General features: G+C 44.8%; 1 long non-coding RNA gene across 14 annotated transcripts in view; it reads left to right on the top strand.

Annotated features, from left to right (window-relative positions):
* Positions 1-20,231, top strand: part of LOC103792230 (uncharacterized) — a 585,886-nt gene that overhangs the window by 136,964 nt on the left and 428,691 nt on the right. For 2 of the 14 annotated variants that reach the window (XR_013533644.1, XR_013533646.1), the window contains exon 1: positions 4,445-10,751. The exons of the other annotated variants lie outside the window; for them this stretch is intronic. This is a non-coding gene — a long non-coding RNA (uncharacterized LOC103792230). Of the gene's footprint in view, positions 1-4,444; positions 10,752-20,231 lie in introns of those variants that run through there. 14 annotated transcript variants of the gene reach the window in all.

Genomic DNA, 20,231 nt, shown 5'->3' with positions numbered 1-20,231 from the left:
TCTGCTTGACCGTTCTCATCAGAAGCCTAAATGATAGAGTTGAATGCTGAAAGTTGGAGGCTGGATTGGTGAGGTTGGAGTCAGATGGGGGTAGGATAGTGGTTTTCAACGCTAGATGCAAATTCTAACCTCCTGGAGGCCCGTCGAAGGTGTTGTCTTTAACTTCGCAGATGATTTCTCCTCTACCTCTGGGATTTAGGAGCCATCGAGATCAACAACCTGATGAAAAGTGAAACAAAACACCAACAAGGGCAAATAAAACACCAGAGACAGCCCGCAGTGGATGACTAGGTCCCATGTTTCCTAATGAGGCCACCAGCCTTCCCAGTTGGCTGAAAATGGGTCCGCCGGGCAAATATCCTGTTGACACTGCCAAGTCTACTCCACTGCATTTTCTAGGGTGTGGGATGTGGCTGTTCCGCTTGCTCCAGAGAAAGGAGCAGGAAGTTCCCTTTGGAATTGTTATTTAAAGCCTCCCTGGGAGCCCAGACTTTAAACAGAAATGTATGGTAGAGTCTAAGGAGTATTGTGTTTAAACCTTAAAAATGTTCCTTTCATATGAGAGATAGAAATGTGCAGGGCGGACAGAAACTCTCTGAGAAAACCACGTGTTTCATACTTACCGTGGATAAGTCATTCCCTCTCTTTCCATCTCAAAAATTGTGATTTGGAAATTATTCTTTTCCTGTGAAAACTGGAAAGTTGTTTTTTTTCCCCTCTGTTCTCTTAGTAGGAACTATAGTAAAAGTTCCCGCTGGCGACAGCTTTCGTTCTGACTTGCGGCTGTCTCTCCAGGGAAGCCCTGGAGAATGCATCGCTGCATTTTTTCCTCAGTTGCATGTGTGTCTTTTCTCCTCTCAGCTTCATGTCCAAGCATGATGTCACCCACATGTCATCCGTACGTCCCAGGTTTTTTGCGAATGGAAACTACAGCAGAAACAAAAATCGGCTGAGTGCATAAAATCCATTTCAGAAACATCCTAAAGGATCTATCTCGGAAGCACTGAATTCCAAAGGATTTGCTGACATTTATTGTCCTGCTTCAAATTATTAAATGTCTTTCTGATCACATGATGCTGTGTTTTGCATAGTGTGACATATCTGTCCTGTTTTAAATGCATAGGAATTGGCAACAATCTCATTTCACTGGTGGGTTTGCTGAAGCCTTATCGCAAGACCGTCAGAATGATTGATGAGCGCTCTTCAGGTTGGGAAATGCTGCCAGTGTGCTTTCTATTCTGTCTTACCAAGAGTTTTGCTCCTTAATTTTCTATTTCAGTTACGAATAATCCCTTTTCATGCTAGTGGCCATAATCACATTATAAGGGATTTAAAATTTGTCATTTCCCAGTAGTATTTCTTACAGTGTAAACATTTTTGGTTCATGTAAGATGATTCTTCTTTTATTTTATTTTTTAACACTATGAGGAGATATCATAGGCCAACCTGAAGATTTCCTGGTTTTAATGTTAAGAACTAAGCACATATTCTGGTCAAGTAGAGAAGTTAAAGAGTGACCAGACTTGACCTGAAATGGCAGGAATAGGAGACATGGCGTTCCCTGATGTACCTTGACACAGTTTCTAAAAAGCAGCATTTGAGTTGTGCCTGAGAATCTAATGATTTTGGTTAAAAGGAGATCACGTGAGTCAATATTTACTTCTCCCTCTTCCCCTAGATTCCTCCAATCATGTTTGCTTCTGTGTCTTCTGAAACTTAAAGACAGTTGGCGCGTGCGGTGTGTGTGTGTGTGTGTGTGTGTGTGTGTGTGTGTGTGTGTGATGAAGTCTCACTGGGTTTCCCAGGCTGGAGTGCAGTGTCTATTCCCAGGTGAGATTATGGCACTCTATAACCTTGACCTTCTGGCCTCAAGTGATCTTCCCTCCTCAGCCTCCTGAGTAGCTGGGATTACAAGTGTGTGCTACCATGCTCAGCAATATATTTATATTTTTGATAGCCATTCTTTTTTTTTTTTTTTTGTATCACTCAAGCTGGAGTGCAGTGGTGCAGTCTTGCCTCACTGCAACCTCTGCCTCCCAGGTTCAAGTGATTCTCCTGCCTCAGCCTCCCAAGTAGCTGGGACTGTAGGCGCTCGCCACCACACCTGGCTAATGTTTTTTTTGTAGTTTTAGTAGAGGCGGGGTTTCAGCATGTTGGCCAGGACGGTCTCTATTTCTTGACCTCATGATCCACCTGCCCCTGTGGGGATTACAGGCGTGAGCCCCTGTGCCTGGGCTTGGGAGTCATTCTTGTAAAGCACCACACATCGCTCTCTGACCGAACAGGCCCAGAGATGTAGACAAGTTGGCTTCTCATAGAAACCTGTTTTCAAGTTTTTCATGCTGGAAGCTCAAGGGAGTGAAGGACAGCTCTATCTGAAAAGTGAAAATATGTAGCTGTACTTTTTTGGCAAACATAAAACTACATTTGAATATAGTAATTCTTAGGTAACTGTGAGCCATGACCAGCTAAAAGCCTCGCATATGCAAGGGCATGTGCCGGGGGAACCTTGAGTGATCACATTTAGCTTTGTATCTCTAGACCTTGTGTTTCATTTTATTTTTCCCTCCCAAAGTTTTGTTTTTGTTTTTGTTTTTGAGAGTTTCATTCTTGTTGCTCAGGCTGGAGTGCAGTGGTGCACACTTGGCTCACTGCAACATCCACTTCCTGGGGTGAAGTGATTCTCCTACCTCGGCCTCCCAAAGAGCTGGGATTATAGGTACCCACCACCACACCCAGCTAATTGTTTTGTATTTTTAGTAGAAATGTGGTTTCACCATGTTGGCCAGGCTGGTCTTGAACTCCTGACCTAAGGTGATCCACCTGCCTCAGCCTCCCAAAGTGCTGGGATTACAGGCGTGAGCCACCGTACCCGGCCAATTTTTTTTTTTTTTTTTTTAATAGAGACAGGATTTCACCATGTTGGCCAGGCTGGTCTCGAACTCCTGACCTCAGGTGATCCACCTGCCTCGGCCTCTCAAAGCACTGGGATTACAGGCATGAGCCACCGCCTCTAGTCCCTCTCAAAGTATTTTGGGTAGAACACTGTTCATAGAAGAACTCATTTCTTTTCTGGGATTAGGATGTACATTTCATTAGGTCCTTGCAGATGCTTAAAAGTTTCTCTGCATGCTGGTGGAATATGTGGTATTGCTCAGCTGATGAATTATATGATTGTGGCAGTTTGGATATGTAATACTACAGATGTCATAAATGGTTTTGTGAGATTGGCAGAGTGAGCTCCTATTTTAAACTAGCAAGATATTAACTTTAACTGGAGGTTTCTGATTGGTGGCTAAGGCTGTTACAACTATGTCAGTCATTTTTAGGAAAGATAAGCGGAAAGTGTTAATCATTTATATTTATAAATCTAATCCCATGGATAAGCAGCATTGAACATTCTAGGCAGTAATGCCGTGGTGCTTGGCATTTAAAGGCCACATGGAGCTAGACCTGGAAACACAAGGAATATGCACCTCTTTCTGAATCCACAGGTATTTTCCTCCTTTGGGGGTTCATTTTTCCTGGTGGTTCTGGGGGCTCACTGAGATATAAGAATTTTAGATTGCAGTTTCTTTGCCAAAAGACAGCAGGGTTGAAATTAGGCTCGTAGACATTCTTGCCTAGTTGCTAATAATTCCTTACGTGGTAACAATGGAGGTGAAAGAACACTAAGCAAGCCCAGGGAAGGGAGGGGAAGAGAGGAATCTGCAAGAATTCAGATGGGCCGGCTGGGTGCAGTGGCTCAGGCTTGTAATCCCAGCACTTTGGGAGGCCGAGGAGGGTGGATCACCTGAGGTCAGGAGTTGGAGACCAGCCTGACCAACATGGTGAAAGCTTGTCTCTACTAAAATACAAAATTAGCTGAGTGTGGTGGTGCATACCTGGGATTCTGTAATCCCAGTTACTTGGGAGGCTGAGGCTGAGGCTGGAGAAGAGCTTGAACCTGGGAGGTGGAGGTTGCAGTGAGCCAAGATCACCCCATTGCTCTCCAGCCTGGGCAACAAGACCAAAACTCTGTCTTAAAAAAAAAAAAAAGGAGAAAAAAAGAAGGCCAGCTGGGGACTGAGGAGCAATTTGGGGTTATGTTGATCTCTCTGGGCTGGCAGAGCCTCTGGGCGACGGGGTTCATGCAGCTGGTTGGAGGTCGCACCCTGCAGTTTCTCTTTCCTCTTGGACAGAAATGGAGGTGTCAGGCCTATAATCTGGTCCTTGCCCACAGCCAAGTCGGTGTTGTGCAGTATTTCTGTTTTGAACACATTTGTCCTTATTTTCCCTTTTCTCTTCTTGCCCACTAGTAGGAAAAAAAATAATCAGAGGTACTTGCTGGGGTGGAGCCAGTCCTTGATTGCAATGCCCCAGGGTTTTCTGGGTTAACAAATTAGAGCTTTCCAGCCAGCTGAGCAGGGCTGGGCTGCAGCTGCTCTGTCCTGCCTTCTCCTGTGCCTTTCCTCCTTCCCACTTCAGAAGAGAAAGCAGAGCCTGGTCGCTGAGTTTGGAGGACATGGTGTTTTGGGGCGTTCTGGAACTGCTGACTACAGCTGTGTCTTTTCTGGAGAGGAGTTTCAGCATATTCTTGGAAGGTGTGGGATGCAAAATATACACCTTTTAGTTGAGTGCTTTTGTGACGTAGCCCTGTGTGCCTTAGAACTCAGAAATACTGGGGAGGGCGGATGGGGTAATTGCATATGAGGGTGAGGATGGATGGGGAGGAGGTGCGAATCTCTTGGGCTCCATCAGAGCAGGAATCAACATCAGAGCAGGAAGAAGAGACAAACCTTTTGGCTTCTGTCCCTGTGCTCCATGGGTGAATCAGAAAGGTCCGTGGTCAGTTACGTGGGAGTGCGGAAATGCAGCCAGCACCATTCGCCCAGGAGGGATGAGTTCTCATGCTGCCACCTCCTGCTTCTCTGCTGGGGGTGTGGAAGAAACAGTGTGGGATGTGGGAGGTTTTCTGCTGCAGTTTATTGAACAAACAGCTGCCCTCCTCCGTTTCTCTCCCTCCCTTCCGCCCAGCCCACCCCATCTTGCTGGGGCGGGATACATCCATGCTATAAACTTTGGCAGTGGGGGGAAGCTTGCTAATACTTTCTGAAACAGCAACTTTTTTTTTTTGGCATGGAACTGTAAGTTCAAAGCTGGAAGAAAAGAGTAAATAAAATTTGATCTAGTTATTCTAGAAATGATTTGTATCAGTCCAGAAAAGGGCTGGAGTTCAGTAGTTTGAATCTGAAAGAGCTGAACTAAGATAAGCTAAGGAGCCAGTTTCTTTAACCTGGCAAGCACATGCCACAACCTGAAAGCCTGCTTGCTGCTCTTCCTTTATTTTCATAACCTCTTGAACAGAGTACGCCGTTTGAAATGACAGTAAATGCTTCTCAGGGGATAAGTTTATGACCTAGTTTTTGACCAGGAGTCCTTCTGGGATTGAAGGCGTGGGGAAGAGCAAAGGAGCTTGGACACCATCGGCCGGAAGTTCTGTGCAAACCAGGAGCTCTGGCTCGTTGGATGCTGGAGACATGAAGCAGCGCTGTTTGGTGGTGGGAACTTTTGCACAGAGGATTTCAAGAGGCTAATGCTCCTTGGAAGTGTGTTTGCATAGTGTTTCTTTCCTGGCTGTTGCTTCATCCTTCTTCAGAGGCCTATCTTCACTCAGAGTGTGGGCATTCTGTGCCAAACCCAGCCATGACTTTGGGGCTGCCGAGCTGCCCACATGGCCTGACCCCACTGGTCTTGGGAGGGACTGCACGGTACAGCTGACCCAGGAGGGGGGCGTCTAGCTCAGCTCTGCTGGCTGTGGGGCTGGTCACACCCTGCAGACCTGGAGTTCAGAAACAGAAAACGCAGTGGAATTACAGAAGGAGCATGTTTCTTCAGCCCCTTTCCTCTCTCACCAGCTGCAGGCTTGGACGTCCACCCTCTCTCCAGCTTTTTGGTGCACTCTTGCACCCATTCTCAGCCTTCCCCTCTGCACTCTGCTAAATCTGAACTTGATTTCTTGTTCCCCTTAACATGGGAAGGTATATTTTTCACGGAGAAATGAATTAAAATGTATCCACAGTTCACTCATGGTGGTATAGGCCTTAACACATTTTCTTCCTCCTTTTCTTTTCTCCTTCTTCCTTCTCTCCTTCCTTCCTTTGAAATTGTTTTTCTTTTTATCCTCCCACTTGTATTTGCTTTTACAGTGAAACTACTCAGCAAAGCATAGTTAGATGTGTTTTAGAAAGAAAAGTCACTCTAAAGAGCACTATTGAAAGCATGACGCAGCTGGGGTCCATGAGAATAGAAAACAGAATTTAAAAGGCCAAAGTTAACATTAGTTGTCCACTAATATTATTAATATTAGCCATCTACTAATATTTTTAATATTAACCGTAAAACACTGAAATGGTTGGGTCCCATTTTCATAATTCACATTTCTTTTTTTTAGGAATACACATCTCATATACCACAAAAGATATACCTATTTCTTTTCTTCTCTCTTTTTTATTTTATTTTATTTTTTTCAGATAAAGTCTCACTCTTATCCCCGAGGCTGGAGTGCAATGGTGCGATCTCGGCTCACTGCAACCTCCATCTCTCGGGTTTAAGTCATTCTCCTGCCTCAGCATCCTGAGGAGCTGGGATTATAGGTACCTGCTACCACACCTAGCTAATTTTTGCATTTTTAGTAGAGACGGGGTTTCACCGTGTTGGCCAGGTTGGTCTCGAATACCTGATGTCAGGTGATCCACCTCCCTTGGCCTCTCAAAGTGCTGGGATTACAGGTATGAACCACTGCGCTTGGCCAGATATACCTATTTCTGTTTTTTATCATAAATAGATACATGGAATCTATATGCAGAAAGAACAGAGAAATAATTATATACATGAAAGTGCATGAGAAAATAATATTCAACATGAAAACTGTTTAGACAGCGTTTCACGTTTATATTTAATTTACATTGGGAAGTGTAAGAGGAAAATGCAGGATTGCATGTGCGATATTATCCATGCAAAATGCACTGTCGAGTGTCCAGACGGAACCATGCCAGAGACTTAACAGTAGTTGAATATGGATTATGAACATTTACTGTTAGGATTATTTTTTTGAGATGGAATCTTGCTCTGTTGCCCAGACTGGCGTGTAGTGGTGCAATCTCAGCTCCCTGCAAACTGTGCCTCCTGGGTTCAAGTAATCCTCCTGCCTCAGCCTCCCAAGTAGCTGGGATTACAGGTGTCCACCACCATACCTGGCTAATTTTTCATATTTTTAATAGAGACGGGTTTTACCATGTTGGCCAGGCTGGTCTCAAACTCTTGACCTCAGGCGATCCACATACATGCCTTGGCCTCCCAGAGTGCTGGGATTACGGGCATGAGCCACCAGGCCAAATTATGAACATTTAAAGTTGTTTTCTTTTCACATTCTATTTCTTCGATCTTCCACAATGAACAAGCAAATATTGTATAATTAGAACATCTAACCCTTATTAAAATACTTTAATAAGTATGAGAATGTCTTTCTCTCTGTTCTACTTATTTTTGTGACATGGTTCATATTGATAGAGGAATTGCAAAACTTCAAAAAGTTGTTTTAGGTCTGCTTCATATTTGCAAGCCTTTCAATTTTATGTATAACTCGCCCCATTTGGGATAAGCCTGGGGAGCCATCGTTTCCTCCCAGAGATCTCTACTAAGAGTACAGGACATTTCTTGCCTACCGTGGTAGGCTCCTTCATCCTCTCCTTTGTGAATACTTATTTTGCTGGGTGCAGTGGCTCACACCTGTAATCTCAGCACTTCAGGAGGCTGAGGCAGGAGGATTGCTTGAGACCTGGCGTTCTGGACTGGCCTGGGCAACATAGTGAGACCTTGTTGCTATTAAAATTTTTTACATGGCCAGGCACAGTGGCTCATGCCTTTAATTACAGCACTTTGGGAGGCTGAGGCGGGTGGGTCACCTGAGGTCAGGAGTTCGAGACCAGCCTGACCAACATGGAGAAACCCTGCCTCTACTAAAAATACAAAATTAGCCGGTGCAGCAGCGCACGCCTGTAATCCCAGCCACTTGGGAGGCTGAGGCAGGAGAATCGCTTGAACCAAGGAGGTGTAGATTGCAGTGAGCCAAGACCATACCATTGTGCTCTAGCCTGGGCAACAAGAGCAAAACTGTCTCAAAAAGAAAAAAATTAAAATTAGCTGAGCATGGTGGCATGTGCCTGTAGTTCCGCCTACTCAGCAGGCTGAGGTGGGAACATTGCTTGAGCCCACGAGGTTGAGGCTGCAGTGAGCCATGTTAACTCTCTTGAACTCCAGCCTGGGAGACAGAGAGACCCTGTCTCAAAAATGAATCAGTCAGTCAGTCAGTCCGTCCGTCTTTCTCCGCATTGCTCAGTGATTCTTTTTCTTACAGGACTTGCTCTTCTACCGTGCTCACACTGCGTTTCTGTTTTGTGTTCCTTCTGGGATTTTGCCCTCACCTTATTTTGTTTTTGCTGCCTGTGATCCTTTCCTACCACTGAGGAGATGATCCCTGAATTACTTTATTGAGGACGACTCACAATCCGGGAGCAATAAGGCGGGTGGATCACGAAGTCAAGAGATCGAGACCATCCTGGTCAACATGGTAAAACCCCGTCTCTACTAAAAATACAAAAAATTAGCTGGGCATGGTGGCGCGTGCCTGTAATCCCAGCTACTCAGGAGGCTGAGGCAGGAGAATTGCCCGAACCCAGGAGGCGGAGGTTGCGGTGAGCCGAGATCGCCCCATTGTACTCCAGCCTGGGTAACAAGAGCGAAACTCCGTCTCAAAATAAAAAAAGAAAAAAGTTAACAGTGCCTTTTAGAGACCCCATTTGTGGCAGTAAAATTTGCAACTAGGCATGAGAAATTTCAATTTGCAATACAGGGTTTTTAATTGTTCAGAGATGTCTTTAAAATACAGTATGGCAAATTAAACTCGCATATGAACTGCTGAGACTTGCCTCACCAAAACAGCTGCTCCCTGGAGAGCACTTCCCTGTTCAGCAGTGTCGCTCTGTTGTTGGCCGAAACCTTTGCAGTCTGAAACGACAAAGCTGTGCTTGACACATAGAACAGAGGGACACGTTTCTTCCATGTCTTGGTTGAGAAAACCTTTGAACTGGAAGTGGTACCACCAGGTTGATGAATTGAGTGAATCCTTTAGGTCTTGATGCGTTTTAGTCCTGGAGCCGCCTTTCCATGTGTTACATAAGGAAAATGAAATGCAAACTATTTGAGTTCACTTTTTTTGAGATCAGGTCTTTCACTGTGTCACGCAGGCTGGAGTGCAGTGGCACGATCATAGCTCACTGCAGCCTCAACCCCCTGGCTCAGACAATCCTCCCTAGTTTTTTTTTTTTTTTTTTTTAAGTCTAAAAGCACACATGTTAGAAACTAGAATCTTACATGGATGGACACCTCTCCCTTTTTTCCTGTTTTCCCAGTTTTTAGAGATTAGGGGGAAGACAGTCTCCAGGGTTTTCCGCTTTCTCTGTTAATAACGTGGTGGGACAGTGTATGTGTCATGTGTATATTTCCATTTCTTGCCTATATTTGCACTTCTTATTTTCTTCCTGTTTTGTCTTGGTATTTCCCTCCATCTCCTTCTTTATCCCTAAAGCCTTTCCAGGGTGCATGTCAATAAATACCTGAAATCGTTGCCTGTTTGTGATGTCCTACTTTTATTTTTTAAAATTTTTTAAATTTTGAGACAGAGTCTAACTCTGTTGCCCAGGCTGGAGTGTAGTGGCATGATCTCGGCTCACTGCAACCTCTGCCTCCTGGGTTCAATTGATTCTCCTGCCTCAGGCACTCAAGTAGCTGAGACTACAGGCATGCACCACCACACCTGGCTGATTTTTGTATTTTTAGTAGAGACAGGATTTTACCGTATTGGTCAGGCTGGTCTTGAAACCCTGAATTCATATCCACCCGCCTTGGCCTCCCAAGGTGCAGGGATTAGAGGCGTGAGCCAGTGTTCCTGGCCGAAGGTCTTTCATTTTGTGTCATGCTTTATAAGTTAAAAATTCTCTAACAGTGACCATCGCTCGTTACTCTTGAAGATATCAATTATTCCCAAAGTATTGTTTGGTAGTGGATAATCAGTGAATGTCTGGGGCTGAATGAAGATATTCTGGGTGGAATTGGCAGTACTTTATACCTAGAAGGGAATTGTAGGAACGCTGAATTACTGACGAGGTGAATAGCCTAGCAGACCATCTGCTGAGACCTAATGGAAGTAGCTGATTTGGGGAGTGAGTTTTGGTGAGTCACTGCCTCTGCTCTGTAGATTGTGGCATATAAGCATGATAGAGCATACATTATATGTGTGTGTGTGTGTGTGTGTGTGTGATGTAATACTCTTTGAAATGACAGTGTAAAATGAGTCAGAGACCTTTTAAGACCAACAAGGTGCTTCCTTTATGACTAGTGATTGTCGTGTAGAAGCAGAGCTTAGGGAATCTGTGATGAGAACACTGTGACCCAGGTTCTCACTCTGAAGTCAGACTCTGAAAGTTCAGCCCTTGTCCTTGTGAATCACTTAACCTTACTGTAGCTCAGTCGCCTCTTCTGTGCAGTAGGAATGCCGCAGAGGGCCGTCGTAAATTCTCCGCTCTGTGTGCCATCCGGGCAAGTCCCGCCAACCGAACTCGTGCATCTTAGAGCTGACCTGTCCCGCTGGAGGAAGACGAGAGAGGCCCTTCCCCGATTCAGATTCTGGCCTTGCCGCCGTCTGTCGTTGTGTAAGTCATTTTAATCTCTCTGACTTCAGTGACTTCCCTTGTGAAATGAGAGGATGGTGCTATGTGATCTTTTCCCTTAAACCTCAAGCCACACGAAAGGTCCAAGCCTAAGTCCAGCTTTCTACACGAATAGCCCTGTTGAACAAGGGAGAGTGAGGGACAGGGGCACACTGGGCATCGTCACTGTGTGGGGTGTTAAGAGGTTGGCCTTCTTGGCCGGGCGCGGTGGTTCACGCCTATAATCCCAGCACTTTGGGAGGCCGAGGCGGGTGGATCACGAGGTCAAGAGATCAAGACCATCCTGGTCAACATGGTGAAACCCCGTCTCTACTAAAACTACAAAAATTAGCTGGGCATGGTGGTGCGTGCCTGTAGTCCCAGCTACTCGGGAGGCCAAGGCAGGAGAATTGCCTGAACCCAGGAGGCGGAGGTTGCAGTGAGCCGAGATCGCGCCATTGCACTCCAGCCTGGGTAACACGAGCGAAACTCCGTCTCAAAAAAGAGAGGTTGACCTTCTTAACACCCCAACTAGATGGGTGGGCAGTATAATCACGTCCTTGATTCCAGTCACCTTCTTCCTTCTTGTATCCTACCTAAGTAGTTTTTTTTTTTTTAAATTATTTGTTGATTGTTATTTTTGTTTTTTTTGATATGGAGTCTCACTCTGTGCCCAGGCTGGAGTGCAATGGCGCAATCTTGGCTCATTGCAGCCTCCGCCTCCTAGGTTCAAATGATTCTCCTGCCTCAGCCTCATGAGTAGCTGGGATTATAGGTGCACGCCACCGCGCCCAGCTAATTTTTGTATTTTTAGTACAGAAAGGGTTTCACCGTATTGTCAAGGATGGTCTCGATCTCTTGACCTTGTGATCTTCCTGCCTCAGCCTCCCGAAGTGCTGGGATTACAGGTGTGAGCCACCACACCAGGCCAGGTGATTTTATTACTTGCCAAAAACAGGACATTTCTGGAAGAAGCATAATCCATAGTAACATAAATATAAAAACAACACCCCAGATGGCTTTTGTGCTTGTTTTACAGCAGGGAAACCCCGCCCCCTTCCCTGTTCATTCTCTCACTAGTCCTTGAATTTTTTTTAAGACTTTTCCCCAGGTCAGACTTAATGGTGACTCCGGTGTTGGCACTGTTTGGGTTGGGCGTGCGCACTCCGGTAATGTGGAGAATAATGCTCAGCCTGCCCCAGCTTCCTGAGGCTGCAAGGCAGCCCTCTGCCAGTATATCTTGTGTCTGAGCTGTTTGTGGAGCTATACTTAATTTGTATGTATTTATTTTTTGAAATGACATTTCGCTCTTGTTGCCCAGGCTGGAGTACAATGGCGCCATCTCAGCTCAGTGCAATCTCAGCCTCCTCGGTTGGAGCTATTCTCCTGCCTCAGCCTCCTGAGTAGCTAAGATTACAGGTGCCCGCCACCATGCCCAACTAATTTTTGTATTTTCGATAGAGACGGGGTTTCACCATGTTGGCCAGGCTGGTCTTGAACTCCTGATCTCAGGTGATCTACCTGCCTCTGCCTTTGAAAGTTCAGGGGTTACAGGTGTGAGCCACCACACCAGGCTACTATATTTAATTTTTAAGGAATAGTATAGTTCACTGTTCATAAACACACAGAAAAGAGCAAAAAATCTATTTCTTGTGTCCCAAGTTGGTCTTGATCTTTCCATTCACATCATTCTCATGCAAACCTTCACGTGCTAGTAACGAGATAGTTAAAGAACTTCAGTGGGAAGGGAGGCGATTTCTTTAATCCACCTAAATTCAACCAGATTTTCTTTCTTTCTTTTTTTTTTTTTTCAAACCCATCAACTCTCATGAGAAGATTTTCTAACTTAAATATTTGAAATGTTCTATTGTGGTTTGTGGGAAGGAATTATGGTGACATCATTCATGTTCAGAATCTTTTTTGAATCAATTTTTTTTTTTTTTTTTTTTTAATGGAGTCTTGCTCTGTTGCCCAGGCCGGAGTACAGTGGTGCCATTTTGGCTCACTGCAGCCTTTGTCTTCTGGGTTCAAGTGATTCTCCTGCCTCAGCCTCCCCAGTATCTTGGATTACAAACACCCATCAACATGCCTCAGTGATTTTTTTTTTTTTTTTTTTTTTTTTTTGAGATAGAGTCTCTCACTGTCACCTGGGCTGGAGTGCCATGGCGCGATCCCAGCTCACTATAACCTCTGCCTCCCAGGTTCACATGGTTCTCCTGCCTCAGCTGGGATTATAGGCACACACCACTACACCTGCCTAATTTTTTGTAGTTTTTTTTCTTTTTCTTTGAGATGGAGTTTCACCCTTGTTGCCCAGGATAGAGTGCAGTGGTGCACTCTCAGCTCACTGCAGCCTCCACCTCCCAGGTTGAAGCAATTCTTTTGCCTCAGCCTCCAGATTACCTGGGATTATAGGCATGCATCACCATACCTGGCTAATTTTGTATTTTTAGTAGTGACGGGGTTTCTCCATGTTGGTCAGGCTGGTCTCAAACTCCTGACCTTAGGTGATCCGCCCACCTCAGGCTCCCAAAGTGTTGGGATTACAGGCGTGAGCCACTGTGCCTAGCCTAATTTTTTGTATTTTTAGTTGAGATGGGGTTTCACTGTGTTGGCCAGACTGGTCTCAAACTCCTGACCTCGTGATCCGCCTGCCTCGGCCTCCCAAAGTCCTGGGATTACAGGTGTGAGCCGCTGCCCTGGGCTTATTTTTGTATTTTTAGTAGAAACAGGGTTTCTATATGTTGGCCAGGCTGGTCTGGAACTCCTGACTTTGTGATCCACCCGCCTCAGCCTCCCAAAGTGCTGAGATTATAGGTGTGAGCCACCGAGACTATCCTTGAATCAGTTCTTTATTTGAGGGTTAGATTTCCTTTTTGAAAAAGAAGATTCTGTTTTTTCTCATTTTTTTCTGTGGACCTTAGAATTGTCACATATGCAGGGTTGTTGCTCAAGACATAATGAATGAACATCTCCCTAACATTGTCTCTCCCTCTATTTTATTACACTCTTTGCCAGCACCGTTGTTCTTGAAAATCTCTGCTATTTCCTTTCGCTGAGAAGAACCTATAAGAGATGGAATAATTGTAAACTCCCCACCCCCCCCCCCATATGATTTAGTCTGGTGACTTTGGATAGCGCCAAAGTCTGTCTTTGGATAGAGTCAGGTGGCGATCGTCTGCACACAATGTGTTAGTTTTCATTTTTTACTTTGCACATGTCTAGGTTGCCCTCCTTCCCCCATTTAGAATTTCACATTTACAATCGTTGACAAAATCCAGCCCCACACTCAGACCTTCTTGTAGTCCTCTGCGAATGGCCCCGTCCACCTTGAGCTCCTCCTCACCCGGCAGCCCTCTGTTTTCACTTCATCGTCAGTGGGCACCGGACTGACTCACTGTGTTCGGAGCACCCAGAGCTGAGGTTTTATCCTTGGAGATGGAGTGTCCTTTATTGTGATGGAGGATTGGGGAGTGTAAAATTCGAGTGTGTGATGAAAGAGACAGTTCATCTTCTGGAGCAAAACACTCACAGCAGACAGATCCCGGGAAGTTGGGCGGTGCTGGTGGCAGTCCTGACCCTGTGCCTGCATGATGGGGTCACGTGTACCTGAGATGAAGCGTCTTTCAGGATGACTCTTTCACAGGCCTTCTTCTTTCTCTGACACCGGTCATTAAGAGATTAGATTTCTTGAAATATCAGCATTTGTTGGCCCCCTGGCTGAATAAAAGCTTGGTAGCCTAAGGAGGAAGGGATTTCTGAGTAGATTTTCAGCCCTGAAAAAATGCTGAGTTTTAAAAAATAAACATTCACGGTGTAATGTACTTTTTTACCTCCTGCGAACGGGCAAATGCTTTTCAAAAATGTAGCTGCCATCAAGGGCATTTAGAGGTGTTCCTAAAGGGGAGAAGGAGGGAGAGAGAGAAAGAGAGGAAAAAAGGAGAGAGAGAGAATCTTTGTTTCTCACCCTAGTTTGTGACCGTTTCACGTTGTGATTTGAATACTCCAGTTCTTATCATATGTAAGCCTTGTATTGGGAAGCAGTGGCTCAAATTGCTTCAGGATTCACACAGGGATTTTTGTTTTTTTGAGATGGAGTTTCACTCTTGTTGCCCAGACTGTAGTGCAATGGCGCTCTCTCGGCTTAATGTAGCCTCTCCCTCCCAGGTTCAAGCGATTCTCCTACCTCAGCCTCCTGAGTAGCTGGGATTACAGGCATGTGCCACCATGCCTGGCGGATTTTTGTACTTTTAGTAGAGATGGGCTTCACCATGTTGACCAGGCTAGTCTTGAACTCCTAACCTCATGATCCACCTGCTTTGGCCCCCGAAAGTGCTGAGATTACAGGCATGAGCTACTGCACCCAGCCAGTTTTTGTTTTTTATTTTATTTTTCATTTATTTATTTTTATTTTGAGTTGGAATTTTGCTCTTGTTGCCCAGCCTGGAGTGCAATGGTGCGATCTTGACTCACTGCAACCCCTGCCTTCTGGGTTCAAGTGATTCTCCTGCCTTAGCCTCCCAAATAGCTGGAATTACAGGCATGCGCCACCACGCCTGGCTAATTTCTTGTATTTTTGGTAGAGATGGGTTTCTCCATATTGGTCAGGCTGGTTTCAAACTCCCGACCTCGGGTGATTCTCCCGCCTGGGCCTCCCCACGTGCTGAGATTACAGGCATGAGCCACTGCACCCGGCCTGTTTTTTAAAGCAATGTTTATACAAGAACAGTTTGAAACTTACTCATGAATAAGGTTATTCTGTGGCCTGTTGTGTAGCAACAAGGGTGTGCTAGATTTTATGGAAGACGGCTTGTGGCACCAAAGTAGCAGCAGAAGGAAGGAGTGAGGGCGAAGATTCAGACTGGTGGTAACTTCTAGAAGCAAAGTAGGAGAAAACCTTCCTTCACCAAGGAAAGGACGTGACTATGGCAGGGCTGTAGCCACCAGTCTGAGAATACTCTAACCTCAAACAAAAACAGAGCTGGAACCTGGACCACGATAAGGTGGACCAAAACGGACAGCAGGCCCTGGAAATTTGTAACATGGATGTTACCTTCTGTGTGAGTCGTTGGTAGGGTCAAGGAATGATTTTCATCAGTGTCTTGACTTGTCTGGCCAATTAAGCAAACGTGTCTCTGCAGTGTATGCCTATTAAATGGGAAAGGGCCATACTGCATATGGTTGTAATTAAGAACAGCCCATCATCTCTTTTAATTTTACCAAAATAAATGCATATCCTACGTAGAATCAAATCACAGTTAAGAAAAGAGAAATGTTACATCTCTATCAGTATGTGGATTTCATAAGAGTTTTTTCTGCTGCTTTTGTGGGTTCTGAGACTCATTTGAAGTAACCTTGGCAGGAGGACCTTAGTCAGACTATAAAGAATATTTAGAGCTGGAATATAAAAAGCACATGTAATAATTAATGTAACAGCAGCTAAAAGTGCCTGAGGTCAGTAGTTGCTACATCTATATTGCATGTAAACAAAGTATTAGCCAAAATTACTCTGAGAGAGCCCTAATTACATCTGTTTTAATTTAATTTAGTTTTATTTAATGATACTTTTTATATTAATTTTGCTTCGCGGTTTCTCCGTTGATTGCTATTTCCTTTCGCTGAGAAGAACCCATAAGAGATGGAATAATTGTAAACTTTTTCCCCCATATGATTTAGTTTGGCGACTTTGGACAGAGCCAAAGCATTGATTGTATCTTACTGTGTAGCATCTTCCAGTGAAAGAGTGTACCAGATACAAAGTCAGTAATTTAAGCTGAATTTAAATTTTTGTTTAGTTTTTTAAAATGTGAAATTTACATACAATGAAGTATACAGATCTTATTGGTGTATTTCTCTTTTTGCGTGTTGAGAGATGAAGTCTCACTCTGCTGCCCAGGCTGGAGTCCAGTGGTGTGATCTTGGCTCACTGCATCCTCTGGCTCCCGGGTTCCAGCGATTCTCCTGCCTCGGCCTCGTGAGCAGCTGGGATCACAGGTGCCTGCCACCACACCTGGCTAATTTTTTGTATTTTTAGTAGAGACGGGATTTCACCATGTTGGCCTGGCTAGTCTCAAATTCCTGACCTCAGGTGATCTACCCACCTTGGCCTCCCAAAGTGCTGGGATTACAGGCCACTGCCCTGGTCACTGCATTCCTTGAGTTTTGACACATGCACATACTTGTGTCCCTGGGACTCCTTTCATAATATAGAACATTGCCATCACCCAGCTGTCTTTTCTTGCTCCATCCCGTTGACCACTGCAGCCTCCACGGGCACCTGTTTTGTTTTGCTTTGTTTTCTATTTTTTTTCCCCCCAATCGTCCATTAGATTTGCCTGTTCTAGGGCTTCATGTAAATGAAGTCTCATAATCTGTACTCTTGTTTAAAGCTTCTTTCTTGCATGAGCTTAAAGTTAATAGTTTTTCACAATGTATGTAATGGAAGCTGTATTGTAAGAAGTGGTGTAGGAGAAACAGTAGTCTGTTTCAAAGAAGAAAGAAGGTAACATTAATTGTCTTTTGAAATGGCTGAAGTTGCAAATGTTGGTTACTGATCTATTTGCTAGTTAAATTTGTAATTGTGATAATGGTAGATTTATATCAGTTGAAAGAAACAATGTAGTTTTTCCTGGTCTCCCCTAGTGATAACATTTGGCAAAACTGTAGTACATATCATAACTAGGATATTGATATTGATGTAATCTACCAATCTTTTTTTTTTTGTGTGTGACGAAGTCTCATTCTGTCACCCAGGCTTGTGTGCAGTGGCATGATCTTGGCTCACTGTAATCTCTGCCTCCCAAGTTCAAGTGATTCTCCTGCCTTAGCCTCCCAAGTATCTGGGATTATAGGCATCTGCCACCATGCCCAGCTAATTTTTGTGTTTTTAATAGAGGTGGGGTTTCACCATGTTGGCCTGGCTGGTCCTGAACCCCTGACCTCAAGTGATCCACCGCCTCAGTCACTCAAAGTATTGGGATTACAGGCGTGAGCCACCATGCCCGGCTGTAATCTACCAATCTTCCTCAGATTTCTGTAGTTTTACCTGTACTCATTGTCACGTGCACGTGTATTCAGTTGTGTGCAGTTTTATCATATGTAGGTTTGTATGTCCACTGCCACAGTGAAGATGCTGAACCGTCCAGCATGGATCCCTCCTATTGCTTTTTTGTAGCTGTTTCCACTTTCTTCCCGCCAGTCACCTTCTGTTTTTATCCCTTGAAAATTAATTTTCTGTAACTGACTTTTTTTGGGGGGTGAGGACAGAGTCTCACTCTGTCACCCAGGCTGGAGTGCAATGACGTGGTCTTGGCTCACTGCAGCCTCTGTTCCCCCAGGTTCAAGAGATTGTCCTGCCTCAGCCTCCTGACTATCTGGGACTATGGGTGCCTGCCACCTTACCCAGCCATTTTTTTTTTTTTTTTTTGGGAGACGAAGTCTTGCCCTGTCACCCAGGCTGCAGTGCAATGATGTGGTCTTGGCTCACTGCCTCAGCCTACTGAATAGCTGGGATTACAGGCAATGCTACCACACCTGGCTAAGTTTTTGTATTTTTAGTAGAGACAGGGTTTCACTATGTTGGCCGGGCTGGTCTCCAACTCCTGACCTCAGGTGATCCACCCACCTCGGCCTCCCAAAGTGCGAGTTTTACGGCGTGAGCCACTGTATTGGGCTTATTTTTTTTTTTTTATCTTAACCATTGTGATAGATGTGAAGGAATATCTTATTGTAGATTTTGTTGTGTTTCCCTGATAGCTAATGATCTTTTCTTGTGCTCGTTGGCCATCCATATATCATCATCTTTGGTGAAGTGGCTGTTGATGTCTTTTCCCCATTTTCTAATTGAAATTTTAAAAAAATCGATGTTTAAAAGAAATATTATGCAAAGCACAACTCAAGTAGCTATTGATAATATTTTAGAAGACTATCTCTGCCGGGCACAGTGGCTCATGCCTGCAATCCCAGCACTTTGGAAGGCCGAGGCAGGTGTCTCACCCTGAGGTCAAGAGATCGAGACCATCATAGCCAACATGGTGAAACCCTGTCTAAACTAAAAGTACAAAAATTAGCTGGGCATGGTGGTATGCTCCTGTAGTCCCAGCTAGTCTGCAGGCTGAGACAGGGGAATCACTTGAACCAGGAGGCAGAGGTTGCAGTGAGCCGAGATTGCGCCATTGCACTCCAGCCTGGGTAACAAGAGCGAAACTCCGTCTCAAAAAAAAAAAAAAAAAAAAAAAAAAAAAAGAATATCTCAAAAAAGAGCTCACTAGACTTGAGAGGTACTGTTAGATAAATAAATTGAGCCAGTTGATGGTTGTAGGTAATGTTCTGCGACAAGTGGCTGAAAAGAGGAACTGTCAGCGTTTTGTGGATCCCGCGGTTCTCTGGTCAGTAGCCTGGGCTTCCAGGTGCTCCCACTTTCCCGGGTTCTGTGCTCTTCCTGTCTTCTGTCCTAGACCTTCTATTCTTTGCATTCCTTTGCTCTACGACAAACCTGCATGGTGACAGCTTCACTCCCTCGACCAACTTAACTCTGAAGTATATTGATGGATTCCTCAAACGGGTCTGTGGATTATTCTATGTTTCTGCAGGGCCTGGGGATTTGAGATCATGTCTGTGCACAGTTTTGTAGTGTTTTCTCCCATCGCTCTAAGAGAAAGACAAAATATGTCAGAGTTATCTTGATGGAAGGATGAGAGAAAAACTGTGTGGAGACAGAGCAGAAAACCTTTCTAGTGTATGTGGTGAGGAGTTTACTGAAGACTTTTCCTTAGATGATGCATTCTGTCTGAGTAATAGGGTGCACAAGAGCTCAGGGCTCAAAGACAAAATAACCTGAATTTGTGTCCTTGTTCTGCCCTTACTTAGTGACATTGGGCAGGTTACCTAACCTCTCTGAGCCTCCACTTAATTATTTGTGAAAATGTGGTATTTCCCGTACTACCCGCCACAGTGGGTTAATGCAAAATGTGATAATGTAATACATTTGTCAGTGATAAAGCTCTATACAGATACAGAATTTTATTTTATTTTATTTATTTTTGAGACGGAGTTTTGCTCTCGTTGCCCAGGCTGGAGTGCAGTGGCGCGATCTTGGCTCACCACAACCTCCGCCTCCCGGGTTCAAGCGATTCTCCTGCCTCAGCCCTCTGAGTAGCTGGGATTCCAGGCATGCGCCACCATGCCCAGCTAATTTTGTATTTTCAGTAGAGACAGGGGTTTCTCCATGTTGGTTAGGCTGGTCTTGAATTCCTAACTTCTGGTGATCTTCCCACCTCGGCCTCCCAAAGTGCTGGGATTACAGGCGTGAGCCACCACGCCTGGCCGAGACCATGTTTATGATAATTATATTTCTCCTCCCAGACATGAAAGAACACACAACCTGGAAGATAAACAGACATTTTCTTTTTTTTTTTTTTTCTTTTTGAGACGGAGTTTCGCTCTTGTTACCCAGGCTGGAGTGCAATGGCACAATCTCGGCTC

The sequence above is a fragment of the Callithrix jacchus genome, chromosome 4 (genome assembly GCF_049354715.1).
Source record: "Callithrix jacchus isolate 240 chromosome 4, calJac240_pri, whole genome shotgun sequence".
Lineage (NCBI taxonomy): Eukaryota > Metazoa > Chordata > Mammalia > Primates > Cebidae > Callithrix > Callithrix jacchus.
Note: the sequence above shows the minus strand (reverse complement) of the source record. Positions and strands in the feature narration are given on the sequence as shown.